Genomic DNA, 4,662 nt, shown 5'->3' on the forward strand with positions numbered 1-4,662 from the left:
GAATCCCGCTTCCTGAGTCTGTGTTTGCCTGTGTTTCTGTCCTGGAGTGTGTTTCCGGTGTCCTGGAACGCACCCTGTCTGGTTGCCGGGCGAATTAGCTTGTTGGGAGATCGATGTTCACCCGCACCTGTATCCCATCAGTAATCTGCACACCTGTCCTGATCATCACCTCTCCCCTTCAAAAGCTCTGACCTGACATCCATTCCCTGCCGGATCGTTAGCCATGAACAGTATGTTGTGCCCACGAACCAGCCTCCAGTTTATAGAGTTTGTTTTGTTTTATTGTTTTGTACGTCTTGCTTGCCTTTAACTTACCGCCGTTTGTTTTGTCTACAGCCATTCACCCGGAACCCATACCCCATCCCTGTCTGCTCGTCGCCAGTGTGTTGTTATCCATTGGATCTGCCTATCCACTCCCATCAACCCACCTCCGCTGCCCGCTCCTCCACCCGGAACTATCTACCTCCACGTTCTCATTGATTAATAAATATTCACCATCTTTATACTCACCTTGTCCTGGTCTGCTTCTGGGTCCAATTCTGGTAAACCCTGACAGAATGATCCGGCCAGTGATGAACCCAGCGGACCTGGACTCCGTTTGCCATACAATTACCCAGCAGGAGAAGATGTTGGGACAACACAACACGGCGCTACACGAGATAGCGGGTTCAATCCGGAACTTATCGGATAGATTAACGAGTATCCAGGATCAGCTCAGGTTGCCGGCGGATCATCCACCACCTGTTTCACCCATACCGCCTGCCGATTCGGGGGCGGGTTCCTTCCGTGAGCCCAAGGTTCCGACACCGGAGAAGTACGAGGGAGATCTGGGAGGATGCCGTTCATTTCTTTTACAGTGTGGGTTAGTTTTTGATCTGCAGCCCTACTCTTACGCCACCGATAAGGCTAGGATAGCTTTTGTTATTGAGCTGCTGCGTGGTAGAGCTCTGGAATGGGCTTCAGCTGTTTGGGAACGACGGGACACATGCATGACGTCATACCAGGGTTTCACGGCAGAGATGAGAAAGCTTTTTGACCATCCAGTCCGAGGTAAGGACACAGCTAAACGTTTGTTCTCTCTTCGCCAAGGAGCTCGCAGTGTGGCAGACTTTGTGATAGAATTCTGGACATTGGCTGTGGAGAGTGGTTGGAATGAGGAATCACTACAAGCGTTTTTTTACCAGGGGTTGTCGGAGCAACTCAAGGACGAGCTGATCTCCTATCCAGAGCCTAGTGACCTAGATAGTTTGGTCACCTTAGCTATTCGGGTAGATAATAGAGTCCGAGAGAGAAGGAGGGAGAAGCAGTGGGGTCCATCTAATCAATCTGAGACTCGGTTACCGTTCGGGTCAGGAAGTGGATCAGAACGGGTTGATCATTTTCCCTCACACGGGATTAGTGGAGGAGTCCTGCCGCCAGATCCTGAACCTATGCAAGTGGGGCGGCACGGGTTAACTAAGGACGAGCGCCAACGTAGACGTGAGACCAACAGCTGCCTCTACTGTTGTAGCTCTTGTCCTCAGCGCCCGTTAAACTGCTCGGCTCGTTAAGTTTGGGAGGTTTGTTAGCGAGCCAGTTTCAACCTCTCAAGAGCCCTGTCAGACCTCGTTTTCCTGCTACCCTCATAAATAAGAATCAGAGTTTAGCGATTAACGCTTTCATCGATTCAGGTGCCGATGACCGCTTCATTGATGCCGACTTAGTGGAACAGCTGGGGCTTTCCAAGGAGCAATTACCGGAAGCCATTGAAGCAACCACTCTGAACGGCAGTAGTCTGGCACGGATCACGATGAGGACTGAACCGGTTAAGATGTTGTTGTCGGGGAATCATTCAGAGGTTATTTCTTTTTTCATTTTGCCTTCCCCCCATGTTCCTCTGGTTCTTGGATACCCCTGGCTAAGAGAACACAATCCTTCGTTCGATTGGGTGACTGGTAAGGTAACTAGTTGGAGCCTTGAGTGCCATGCTAACTGCCTCAGGACTGCCTGTTCTCATGCTGTCCCCAGTCGGGTCAGTGAGTCTGCTCCTCCTGATTTGTCCCTGGTTCCTGAAACATATCACGAGTTGGGTGAGGTGTTCAGTAAGCAGAAAGCTCAGTCACTTCCTCCCCACCGACCTTATGATTGTACAATTAAGCTGTTCCCTGGAGTTGCCTTTCCCAAGGGACGGTTATACAGTATTTCTCGACCTGAGCGGGAAGCCCTGGAGACCTACATAAAGGAGTCTCTTGCTGCAGGTCACATTCGTCCCTCGTCATCACCCCTGGGAGCTGGATTTTTTTTGTGAGTAAGAAGGATGGCTCTCTTTGACCGTGTATTGATTATCGGGGGTTGAATGATATTACGGTCAAGAACAAGTACCCCTTGCCCTTGATGAGCTCCGCTTTCGATTCTTTACAGGGTGCTACTGTGTTTACGAAGCTTGATCTACGCAATGCGTATCATCTGGTTTAGATCAAAGAGGGGGACGAGTGGTTGACTGGATTCAATACACCTATGGGACATTTCGAGTACCAGGTGATGCCGTTTGGACTTTCCAACGCTCCAGCAGTGTTCCAAAGTTTGGTGAATGACGTGCTGAGGGATATGATCGGTCTGTTTGTGTTCGTTTACCTGGATGACATCCTGATTTTCTCCAAGGAGCTTTCCAGCCACATCCAGCATGTTAAGCAGGTCCTGCAGCGGTTATTGGAGAACCGTCTGTTTGTGAAGGCAGAGAAGTCTGACTTTCACGCCCACACTACATCCTTCCTCGGATACATCATCTCCAGGGGTGAGATCAAGATGGACCAAGAGAAGGTTCGGGCGGTTCGGGATTGGGCCCGGCCCGGTACGAGATTGCAGCTCCAGAGATTCCTGGGATTTGCGAACTTCTATCGGAGGTTCATCCGTGATTACAGCCGGGTGGTCGCCACTTTAACTGCTCTGCCGTCTTGCACCAGAATTTTCTGTTGGACTCCTGAGGCAGACCGAGCATTTCTGAACTTGAAGAGCCGATTCACCAACGCGCCGATTCTCTCTCAACCTGACACTTCCCGTCAGTTTGTTGTTGAGGTGGACGCGTCTGATGTGGGGGTGGGCGCCATCCTGTCCCAGCGTAGCTCCACTGACGGTAAACTCCATCCCTGCGCCTTCTACTCTTGTCGTCTTTCACCAGCTGAGAGAAACTACGATGTGGGTAACCGGGAGCTTCTCGCTGTGAAGCTTGCCTCGGAGGAGTGGCGTCACTGGTTGGAGGGAGCGGAGCAACCGTTTGTGCTCTGGACTGACCACAAGAATCTGGCTTACGTGCAATCGGCTAAACGTCTCAACTCCCGTCAGGCCAGGTGGGCTTTGTTTTTTGGACGCTTCAATTTTTCCCTGACGTTCCGACCTGGGTCGAAAAATGGCAAAGCGGACGCCTTGTCCCGGATGTTCTCCAAGACGGATGAGAGTGGGGCCAAGACTGAGACGATTCTTTCCCAGAACCTTGTCGTGGGAGCCGTTACATGGAGGATTGAGGAGAATGTGATGGCGGCCCTTCGGACGCAGCCCGGCCCCGGTAACGGTCCACCCGGTCGGTTGTTCGTGCCTGAGTCGGTCCGTTCTGCTGTTCTTCAGTGGTCCCACGCCAGCAAGATAGCTTGTCACCCTGGCGTTGCTCGGACTATGGCGCTACTGCGCAGACGATTTTGGTGGCCTGCCATGGGAGAAGATACCCGGAGGTTTGTTGCCGCATGTCCTGTTTGTGCTCAGAACAAAAGTACCAATCGGCCCAGCTCTGGGCTTCTTCACCCCCTACCTATTCCTCGGCGACCTTGGTCGCATCTGGCCCTGGATTTTGTCACGGGATTGCCCCCTTCTGTTGGGAACACGGTCATTGTGGACAGATTCAGCAAGTTTGCTCATTTTGTCCCTCTCTCCAAGCTTCCATCTGCCACGGAGACGTCCGAGATCCTGGTTGGGGAGGTTTTCAGGGTCCACGGATTGCCCAGTGACATTGTTTCTGACCGTGGTCCTCAGTTTACCTCTGCTGTCTGGAGATCCTTCTGTTTGGCCATTGGAGCTACAGTCAGTCTCACTTCTGGATTTCACCCACAATCTAATGGTCAGGCGGAGAGTGCCAACCAGAAGATGGAGTCCACGCTGCGTTGTCTTGTCTCCTCTGATCCCACCTCTTGGTCATCTCAATTACCCTGGGTCGAGTATGCCCATAATACCCTTCCCTCATCTGCCACTGGGATGTCCCCCTTCCAATGCCTGTACGGATACCAACCTCCCTTGTTTCCTTCTCAGGAGAGGGATCTTTCGGTTCCTTCTGTCCAGGCCCACATTTGTCGTTGCCACCGGACCTGGCATCGAGCCAGGAAGGTCCTCTTTAGAGTTTCTGACCGGTATCAGATCCAGGCGAATCGTCGCCGTATTCCTGCTGCCGCTTATACCATCGGAGATAAGGTTTGGTTGGCTACACGGGATCTTCCTCTACGGACTGAGTCGAGGAAACTGTCACCAAAGTTCATTGGTCCGTTTGTGGTGGAGAGAATCATTAACCCTGTTGTGGTCCGACTCAAATTGCCGGCAATGCTTCGAGTACACCCCACCTTTCATGTCTCCTGCCTCAAGCCGGTTCTCCTCAGTCCTCTGTTGCCCCCTCCTCCTCGGATGATTGGAGGTGGTCCTGCC

General features: G+C 52.2%; 1 long non-coding RNA gene across 1 annotated transcript; it reads left to right on the forward strand.

Moving 5' to 3' along the window:
• LOC135565769 (uncharacterized) lies at positions 1–505 on the forward strand. Its single transcript, XR_010461845.1, has 2 exons — positions 1–230; positions 337–505. It is a non-coding gene; the product is annotated as an uncharacterized LOC135565769 (long non-coding RNA).
• The last annotated feature ends 4,157 nt before the right edge of the window (positions 506–4,662 follow it).

The sequence above is a fragment of the Oncorhynchus nerka genome, linkage group LG9b (genome assembly GCF_034236695.1).
Source record: "Oncorhynchus nerka isolate Pitt River linkage group LG9b, Oner_Uvic_2.0, whole genome shotgun sequence".
NCBI classification, from domain to species: domain Eukaryota; kingdom Metazoa; phylum Chordata; class Actinopteri; order Salmoniformes; family Salmonidae; genus Oncorhynchus; species Oncorhynchus nerka.